We start from the raw sequence: 11,470 nt of genomic DNA, 5'->3' as shown, positions 1-11,470 counted from the left end.
ACAGAGACTGCCAGCTGCGATGCTGTGTGGAGGGATGAATGATGCCCTGAGATTTTACTTCCATCAGATGTCTGCTGCCTTTTTCATCTTTTATTCAATCTGTCTCGAGACAGGTGGAAGGTAGAGAAGGAGACAAAAAAGGAGGGCAGGTATAAGGCAAGGAAAGGCAAAATAATTTTTATTTTTGTAGCGCATTTCTTACACTAAAATGCATAAAGCAACAAATAACATGTACAGAAGAATAGAATAAAGAAAATGCATGAAAATACAACAATAACAACCCACCCACTCAGAGACAGTGAAGAGCACCCATATTCACCCTGTAGACATAAATCACAGGCACACAAACACATACATAAACTAACCATCAGCCTAAGAAAGTTTTTTGTTTTCTTTTGAATGAGGACACAATTCTGAATTATTTGCAGTAACTAAAAGCCCCCTCACCAGATCTGGACCTTATTCTAGGTATAGGTAGAATATATATATATATATATAGTTAATTGGAGTGAAAGCCATAGCATAGCAGTATTCAAACACATAAAAAGACAATGACAATGCTATAGAGAGGCATACTGTTAACAGGCTCGGTCAAAACATGAGCATGTATGAGGACTTTCAAGTTTAAGTACACTTGGCTTCACAAGTAAACACAGAGTTGTGAGCAGGGTGAGCAGAATCCTAATGGGTTGTCAGGAAAGTAACATGATTCATTGTTCATGGCATTTGGTCGTATTCAAACAGGGCAAAATGATTTTGTAAGAACACACCCACTGCAGGTCTAGATGAATGCCATTTCTCTCTGATCCAATCACCAGATTGCACAGATTTATGATGAGGTATGTAATTTCACTTTCATTCGGATATAATCACCATATGTCATTTTCAAATGAAGAACTGAGGCTGACCTAATGAGAAGAAAAAACAGATAGAATGGCATGAATAATTGAATCCCTGTGTTAGCAGGGGGCTAAATACAGACACTAAGTCATCAATATCTGGGTCTCTTAATTAGACACTACCAGAGATGATCACAAGTTAATTGTCGGAAATGATCTTCACAGTGACACACACCTACCTGCATCTCAAGGCACTGTGTGAGGAAGACAGGTCCCATAGTGAGGAAACATTATGGGACCCATGAGCTATTTTCCTATTATGCAAATATGTTTGTCAAATCACTGTGTATTATTTGAGCTTCCCCAAAATCTTTCCTGCTTTAATTTACTGTACAGTATTTATTCAGACTCACACCAAGGACCACACACACATGTACAATTAATCATGCACAGATGAATGTTTCAAGATATCCTTAGATGCTTGTAAATCTCCTGTCGTCTTGCCAATGCTTGGTGACAGGGTAAAAACCTGATTATGTACATCATTGCGAGGAAGAGTTGCGTTATCACTCTGTACTGAGCAGGTTGTCCATTTTGTCGCTTGGGTTAACATGACAGTGAAGGACACAAAGCGGACAGCAGGTGTGTTGTGGTTAATGTCTGGGCTGTGAACTGTGTGTGTTCAGTGGTCAGATAAACACAGAGTTTGTTAGGAGACGAATTTGACATCTTGAATAATGCTATCCATATTTCATTAATAAGGTAAAGTAAAATCTGAGTAAAGTTGAAGACGACATAAACTGAAATCTTTGGCTTCAGCAAACAGGAAGTAAAGACTTCGAGACATGAAAGGTATATTTATGTTGGAAAACTGATAAGAAAATACATATTGAGATAAAAATTTGTTCTGCTAATGTTATTATGCTAACATTAGACCTAAAGTTCCCTTCATAACATTTCACACAGGCTCATTTAACACACAAAATAGTCTCTTGATAACACAGAAAAGGAAACTTACTCTTTCCGACAATATCTATATGATACTTGTTGTGTTAACAATTAGCTCAATGTAGCTAACAATGCAAACCAACAGAACAGAGTAAATAGGTGCTTTTTCTTTTATTTAAAACTCAAAGACCAGCTAAAAGGAAAGGACCAGTGCTAACAGAAACAAGAGAGTAGTTGACTGAGAAAGTAGTTTTGTAATCAATTGTATTTGTAAATGGCCAGAATTATAATAACATGTCCTTTTCTTTGCCATAATGGTTGCTACCCTTGCTAATGTAGGTTAGCTGCTAACATTAGCCAGGTAGCAGAGTTGATTAATTGAGCCCTTCATTGACTCATCTGATCATTCCCAATCACACAAACAATACTGTTAGCTTTGCTATTGTAACATAATTGTAGATGTAATATTGTATTTGATTATTTGTCAGGAAAAGTGCTTGCTCCAGTACAAACCGGACACAGAGTTTGCAGTGCAGAACTGGAGGTTATGCATATAGCCAATGTTCCTTGAGGGAGGGAGGGAGGGAGGTACAACACATCAGTATGGGGATTACGTGCTTGTGAGCCCAACCTGAAGAATCGCTCTCAAAACACCTGTCAATACCAATGAGACTGTTGCAGGCAGGGGAAGTCCCGCCTACCCCTGGGGCTGCAAAACACCCTGCACAGTCTCTCCTCCTCAATCTAAACTGCACTTCAACAAGCCAAATAGATGGTTAGGGGCTGACTTGCGTTGTATCTCGTTTCGCTCCCTCAGGAAACATTGGTTATATGCATAACTTCCAGTTCCCTTTCAGTTGGTACACTTGGTACAACACATCAATATGAGGATATAGCATCACGCCCTGAAAACATCCCTGCATAGACTGAGATGAGCTGGCCTTGATACAGTAGCAGTGATAACGTCAGATACATCACCTTCCTGCTGAGAGCACAGACTGAGTGATATCCTGAGCTGTCACATCCAGGCAGTAAAACTTCATGAATGTATGTGGAGAAGCTCAGCTCACAGCGGAGCACACATCCTCTGACAGAAATCCTTTTAAAAAGGTCCCAAGGTGCGGCCACACCCCTGGTGGAGTGTGCATGCATGCACGCCACCAGGGGCATCTGTGCACCCTTGCAGGCATAAGCATGCAAGACTGCCTCTACTATCCAGTGAGAAAGGCAATGCTTGGAAAGTGCCTTCCCTTTAACTGGGTTAGCAAAACGGACAAAAAGCTGGTCAGTTGAGCGTATTTCCCATGTTCACTTAACTTACATGTGCAACGCACGTACCAGGCATAGATTATGCAGACGCCGTTGCATAATGTCCTGTATGACAAGACAGGTACTTTACGGATGTATGTGGGATTAGATTAGAGCTGTCCAGTGCAAACTGTAAATATGACGGATAAACAGAGAGCACATGGATGTCTCCCACACATTTCACTGAGCACAGGGCCTATAAGAACATCATCTTATACAAAAGCATATCAATGCCTACAGACTTTAATGGCTCAAAAGGGGCATCACACAGTGTATCTACAACCAGAGCAAGGTCCCGCTGGGGAATCATGGTTTTGTGCATCAGCCTCTTATGCTGTACTCCCTTCTTAAAACGCATCACCAGTGGATAGGAGCTGGGAGATTTTCCGTCAAATCCCTCATGGAGAGGCAGAGATCGCCAAGAGATAGACTTTAATAGTGGAAAAGGAAAGGCCTCTTTCCAATAATTCTTGGAGTAACATCAAAATATCCTCCACAGAGCTTTGGAATGGAATAATATTTCTTTAATGACATCAAGCATTGAATAAACGCCACGCCCATTGGCAGGCAATCCCATCACTGTTAGTTTCTCCCTTTCAGGGGCCAGGCCCACAGATTTTGGGCACAGGTGCCAAATCTGACCCTGGGCCTTTGACAGTAGGTCTCTGCACACAGGGAGGCACCACGGCCTCCCATTCCGAAGAGAAATGATCTCAGCAAACCATGCTTTCTTGGGCCAACACAGGGCAATCAGAATCATAGTTAATCTCCCTTTGCTCACATGCTCCAGTGTGGTCTAGATCAGTGCTACCAGAGGAAATGCGTACAGGAGTGTCTGAGGCCACTAATGAGCCAGTGCAGCCAACCTGCGGGGCGTGGCCCTGTCCTGCAGCAAGAAGAACATAGGACAGTGCACGTTTTCTCTCAAGGCAAAGAGATCGACGGTGGCTCTGCCAAACTGACCCCATATCTGTTCCACTACATCAGGGTGCAGTCTCCACTCTCTCGCCAGTGGAAAACTCCAGGAGAGAAGGTCTGCCCTGCTGTTCAGTATTCCTGGGATATGTGTCAGTCTGACCAAGAGCAAGTAAATGTTGCTCCATGACAGGCTGTGAGATAGGCTGTGTTTGTTTAAGTGCACAATTACGCATGTATTGTCGTTGTGTACCAAAACCTGTTGTCCCGACAGCAGACCGTACTGTAAAATTGTCTTAATGACAGATACACAGCATAGATATCCAGCAGACTGATATGCCATGACTTCTCCCCATCTGTCCAGGTCCCATTCACATGAGGGGCCTCCCCAGCCCCATTTAGATGCATCCGTGGTGACAGAACACGTAAGAAAACCCAGCCCAGAGGGGCTTGCATGCGAGCAGAGCCCTCTGGAACGATGGTGTGACCCGCATCCTCTCCTCTCTCCAACAAGAGGAGAACAGCTGTCTGGCCTGCACCCAGCACTGGAATTCTCTCATCATCAGCAAGCCAAGAGGCACTGCTGGAATCATAGAGGCCATCAGTCCCAGCAGGCACTGGCACTGATGGAGATGCACAATGTGATGCCACTGAAACAGAGACAGACATCGGTTGAAAGCGGTCAATCTCGATGATGATAACCTGTCTCAGTTGTCTATGGAATCCAAATCCAGACTGAGAAAACAAATTTTCTTGCTGGGAGTGAGACAGCTCTTTTTCCAGTTTATGACAAATCCCAGAGACTGAGGGTCACCAGCTGGGACATGTGGATATTGGTCTGATATGCCGAGTCCAACAGAATCAATAAATCATCCAACCAGCTTTGGTTGAGTGGCTGGTTCCTCCATGGCTGATAGATCCAATGGCGTCTCAACTGGCTCTTTAGATACCGGTGGAGCGGAGCCTGCATGCCAACATTAGCAAGAAGATTAGCATGACTCTCGCGGGATGACTATGAGGCTGTGGCTGCTTTCTTTTTTTCTTTTTCTTTTCTTTCATTCCTAGAGCCAACAAACGTCTGACAACCATACTGCTGCAACTCCTCTTAAGGCACAGCCTGGTCCAGCAAGTAAAGACATTCAGCCACATGGTGGCACAAGTTGATCAAGGTGGTGGTAGTGCCATCTCGGTTGGAAAATTTTCCAGCACGGAGGACCTGGGTAGGATCCTCTTCATGTCCTCCATCTCCAACTTCGATCATCCTCAGACAGCACACCGAGCTGCACATTGTCAGTGGAGACAGTAAAGGTGGCTGGCTCCTCCTCCATACGCACGTATTCAGTGGTAGGGACAATATCATCCATGTGATTTCTCTATGACTGCCCTACTCCCCTATCAAAGTTCTCGCCTTTGGGTTCAAATTCCGTGGAGGACTCAATGACTTCATACAGCACAAGATCTCCATGTGTGGCTGAGATTCCCAGCACCCTCAACAAGAATGCCACATGTCTTTCCAGGGTCAGTCTTTGGAGTCGGTGACAGTGTGCACAGGTCTCCAGGTTGGCAAGTGCTGCTTTAGCATGCAACATGCTGAGAGACACCGAGCAGGCATTGTGAGTATTCATCTCAGAAAGAGAAAATCCGTAAGCACCTGGGCACAGACGATATTTTGCCTTCACAGCTTTACTAGCTTTGCTACACCGGCTGGGAAAGGGAACTGATAATATTACTACAGGAATGGTTGGTCTTTAGTTACATGACAGCAGGCAGGAAAATGGCTTTTTCATAGCTAGTGCTGGTTGAATTTGACTTTTATACAAGTTACATTTAAGATTGTCACAAAATCCCTGAGTTTCCTTTAAAGGCTTTTATGTTGAAAGAACAAAAACAGTTTGATGTACTGAAACTACCAACATTGGACATTGATAGTTCATGTTTTGATGAGTTTTGAAGTGTATGTAGCAAGAAAACAAGACTAGGTTAAAGACTAGTATATGAGTGGACAGACCATGTCAATGTGTGAAATTGTGGCCAATTTGTTACAGGGATAGTCAGTGGTAGTGTCTATAATGTGAATTCCCGGATAATAAATGTTCATCTGCAATTTTCTGTAGTGGTCTCAGTAATAGTGGTAATTATTGTCAAAGTGTACTGAAGTAGCATATCACATGACATGGTTAAGCAACAATTTGTCAAAAAAAGAAAAAGGTTATAAATGAAGTTGAAAGAACAATACTTTCCACTCATATCTTGGGATGTTTGATTTGAAAGAGAACTTATTTTAATTCAAATTATAACTATCATAATTACCTATTAACTCCCCCCACTCTTTCATCTGTTACTATCTGCGCATGTCTCTCATTTTTCAGTCTACATCAAGTGTTTTTTGTCAGAGTGATGGTTATTTGGGGTGCTTTAACAGTGTGCTCTCCCTCACGTCCTTCTTTCCCGGGCGAGAATCATGGAGGCCGCAGTGGAAATTTTGACAGCATTTTGGGTGCAAATTCAGGAGGCTCATCTCCACCCAGTTACTGCAATTAAGCTGCAGTAAAATCAAGTGCACCTGCAGAGCAGCCACACCATAACTGATATAACAGCCTACATGAGTCACATGTTTACCTGGAAGACCTGTGTTTTGATGCTGTTGTTCATTGTTTGTAATGTGAAAACTTCACAGAAGTAAAAAGTGTGTGTTTTGGTATTAGTTCAGTTATAAAATCCAAGCAGAGCATGGAGCATCTCTCCTGCTGGCTGCTGACAGTGCTGTCAACCAGAGAGTCAATCACACTGGACGGTAGAGGAGGAGACAGTAGAGACGTTGGTATGTGTCTGTTTAAACAGGAGTTTAGCCGACTTCTCTGCATTTAACACTGGCGCTGAAAGCATCAGAGCTCGGAGCAGGAAACACAGTGACTCTGTGTTGTGCTGTTGTCCTCCACTTCCATCATCTCACGCCAATTCATTTTGAAAGAGCAACAGCCAATGAGGAAACTCCAACAATCAGCATTGAGCACATTGAGCACAAATGGTATGACGTGAAATAACAGCAGATAGTGACTTTTCATTGTTTTCAATATAGAGCAGAAACACACATAACACTGCAACACAGACAGTATGCAGTTTATTGCAGTTTTAGCATTTTAAATGTAATACAGAAGTTGTTAGATCATGAAGCAATAGAAGTCATTGTGTCTTTAGAGTTTGGATTTTTACTCTTAGCGCTGTTATCCCACTTAACAGTAACTGGATTTGGCTCATTTACATTAGATGCACAGTTGGGAATCCCTTAGGGAACCAGCAGTTTTCAACATGTTGTAAAAAGAGAGGAAAAGATGCCTGAGGAGAGATGGAAAGATAAAGAAACAAGGAGCTTCACAAACACAGATATACACACATACACATCCTGTACATACTCACAACCACTTATCACAGACTTGCAGATTCTGCTTTACACCAACATTAAAGGAAACCACATTGGCACAAACTGAAAAGCACCAACCTCTGAAGATAATCGAACACAAACATGTTTAAAATTTTGGTAAGAAGTGCCACACAGGCTCAACGAAACGATCTCACCAAGTTTACATATCACTGAAAAATGTCATCAAATTAACTGCTTTTCATTGTCTTATTTCCTTTTGAATCACAAGAAGATCCCCGGAGCTATTCAAAGTAATCCTGCTCTAGTACCATGGTCTCTCTTATTACTTGCTAGTTCACAGGACTTCTATATGTTACAGGATATTTGTGAATTTTCTCAGTAACAACATTACATAAAGGTGCCACCATCAATCACACCCAGAACACAAAGCTTGCGAGATTGAAAAGGTTATTCCAAAGTGTTTTTAGTGCACAATACCCTCTTTGTGTTACCATACTTCCATTGCAGCTCAGCAAAGAAGCACAGTCAGTGAAAACACAGAGGTGATTTTGTATTAAAAAGACTGTAAAAAATATGAACCTATCCTTAAAGGTCAGGGTAAGACATGTAGCAGTTATGGTTAAAATAAGCAATACATATATATTTAGTTGGCAGACACTGTTGTCTTAAGCAACATTTTTCACACTTTTTCAGGGTTAAGTGGCCAGGAGGTGACTGGAACTGAACCATCAAAGCTACAATCACCTGCAAGAGCCTGCAGCAAGTGAGTGTAAGTCAATACAATGTCTTCAGATGCACAGTAGTACGACTGTGTGTGTGTGTGTGTCATTTTGCATCACTGAACATGGCATATGTCTAAGCTTATCAAAACATACAAGGTCATACGTGCATGTCAGTGACAAGGTAACCAGCATGTCATGTCATACCTCAACACTAGTATAGGTGTAGCACTACTGTTGCCGTGTCACAGCCTCTAAAAGCATCTTCAATTTGTTCTTCATGTCAATAAATAAATATAGTGTTGACATATAAAGAATCACATATTTTTAAATTACTATAACAGCCACACTGTGTGTAGTGGTTCAGAGGTAAAATGTAGATATAAGGTGTAAACACTGGCACCTAAGATAAAATGCACACAGTGTTGCTGCTTTCAGTGGTGTTTAATGTAGTATTTCCACAAAGGCATAGAAACACTTGACATGAATGCACCAAGTGTTTTCAAAGCCTTGTAGGTTTGAAAAATGTATTAATGCACTTGTGCAGAACAGATGCATACTGTAGTTGTCTATGTATTTATAATACATAACAGACCGTTCAGAGAACATACTGGCTGCTGGTGCCGATTTTTACAGCAGAATCATGAGTGGCAACTCCACATTTGAGTGGATTTTCTCCACATTGCAACCAAAGCCTGTAGTATTGTGTAGCTTGTATTGTCTTGTGTGTCTTATTCTATTAAGCATTTTTGAAGTTAGGTATTTTAATGGTTTGATTTTGTGAAAGTTTGATAGTTTTGTCTCTTACATATCATTCTATGCTGCAACTGAAAAACATTTCCAGTGTTTTTGTCTGATCTTCAGGGAAAGATCAATCACTGTTGGACCAGATTTTTTTTTATCACAGACAAACAGGCTAATAACAATTCCCTGCTTGGACAGTAGATACTTATGTTTTTTACACATGATCTTCAGTGTTAGATAAACCATTACCACAAGTCAAAAATCCATCCATAATCTTACCTTAATCCACAGTTTATCCTACATTTGCCACCATCAACAAACAATGAAGACAGTTGTTACCTTTGTGAAAGAAGACACATTTCTTGTCACTTTCTTTATAGGAGGGACAAAAAAGCTTTCAGGCTTTGTTAATCTTGCATTTTAGCAGACATACTGATCCTTATTCTCTACCTTTTTCGCAAAGCTGCCTCTGCTCTCATTTGGCTGAATTTATTTTTTTCCCCCATCTCTAAATGTCCATGCTAGCATTAAGGAACCATCTGTGGCTGTGTTTCATTGGCCACTGGCTCAAGGCTCTGGTTTTTAAATAGAAGCAATGGAAGGGATAGACTGAAATGGAGCATGGTCAGGCTTTGGAGACGTTTGTGTGTGCGTGTGTGTGTGTGTGTGTGTGTGAGCATGCATGTTTAAGTGTATTACAGGATATTTTTAAATGGATAAAAAAACAGCAAAGATTCAAGAGATTCACACCCATATGTGTACAGAGTAAACTGGTGATGTGAGTGGCTGCTTCTTCAGCAAGTGAGATGCAAAATAAGAGAGCTGCGTTCACAAGCCTTCACTCGTGTCTCATATATCTAGACTAGCTACAGCTTCTGCAGCTAGTCTCTATTAGTGCCATTACACAGATCACCAACATTCCTTCGACAGTGTCTAATTCATGGAGAGCAACTAGAGGAAACTCACACAGACATGGAGAGAACATACAGTCCATGCAGAAAGATTCTTGCTGAGGCAACAGTGCTAATCACTACCTCACCATACGAGCCTCACATACTTGGATTTTGTTGTTGTAAAGTGATAAATTTCATAAGGATGTGTTTCATAGAGAAAAGACAATAGACAAAAAACGTGTAAAGTTGTTAAAGTTGTTATTTGGAAAAAAATACGGGAGCTGTATCCCTTTTTTAAAGATGACAAACAATACACCTTAATTACAGAAAAGAGGACATTGTGCAAGAGCAGCAAATGTATAAACATCATATGATAAAATTATGATCCTAGAAATGTCTCCTTCTGTTGATTGTGTTAGAATTTGCTGTGTGCTGATGTGAAGCCAAAATAAAGACACTGTAGCTTATTAAATTTCTTTAACTGTTCTACTTGTATTTATTCTGAATAACTCGAATAAAATACTTTGCTACGCATAAGATGATTTTGTTCAAGAACAGCAAATGTAAAAGCTTTATTACTTACTTACATAGTGGTGTTCTTGTGTGTGTGTGTGTGTGTGTGTGTGTGTGTGTGTGTGTGTGTGTGTGTGTGTGTGTGTGTGTGTGTGTGTGTGTGTGTGTACATGTGTGGGTGTGTTTGGGAGTGGAGGATGCAGAGGACAAGAATTGAAGATGTACAGTCTGAAGGATTATGTGGGAGAGGAAGAAGTCAAAGACAGAGAGGAGAGAGAAGAAAATGAGGTTAATAACAACATAAAAATATATCTGCAAGTGGCGATTCTGGGATTCAAGCCAACACAGACTGTTAGAAGTTGAAAGCTTCAACAGCTTAATTAAAAATATCCACCAAGTTTAATGATGTTTGAAGAAACTTTCATTGATTTATGGCCAAATTTGCACCAAGCCCATGCACATGTTTGGAACTGATGGCGCCTCCTATTGAGTAATTTCAAAGTAGTTTGACACACGTGGTTCAACATTGTTATCAAAGTTTTTAATGAGTTTTGTAATGATTGTACAAACAATTTCTGATTTATAGTTTGATTTTTGTTATGCCACGCCCATTGTTTTGCATTTGTAACACCACCTAGTGGTCGATTTGAATGAAACTTTCAGGGTATATTTCAGGTACTTATGCGGACACATCCTGCAAGTTTTGTGATGATTGGCCTGATGCTTGTTGACTTTGGGATATTTATGTGCTGAGCCACGCCCTTTTGAAGTTCGTGGTCAATATCTTTACGCAATAATGATCCACAGAAAATTTCATAGCAACTGAACCTACAATTTCAAAAATGTGTTCTTCAAAAAACTTCAAAATGGTGAAAAATCTATCTGGGCGCAAATGGGTGCGGCTAACACGGATAGATTAGTCTGGACTCACAGAATCCAGGAAACAATTTCATTTGTGAAATTTACCGTTCAAAAGTTATAAGCCAAAACATGAAGTTCATTGTTATAGTGCCACCATCTGGCTGATTGGGGTCATATTTTTTGTACAGCACTTGCGCATAACCTCCAATCAATGGGCAAAATCTCATGTCTCTTGCATTTATTTGCATTATCCCACAGGAATTTGTGCAAACATTTCTAAAGAAAAATAATAATAATAATAATAATAATGACAATAATAATAATATTGTATTATTGATATTAAAACAC

This window comes from Thunnus maccoyii, chromosome 3, assembly GCF_910596095.1.
Source record: "Thunnus maccoyii chromosome 3, fThuMac1.1, whole genome shotgun sequence".
NCBI lineage: Eukaryota > Metazoa > Chordata > Actinopteri > Scombriformes > Scombridae > Thunnus > Thunnus maccoyii.
This window is presented reverse-complemented; position numbering follows the sequence as displayed.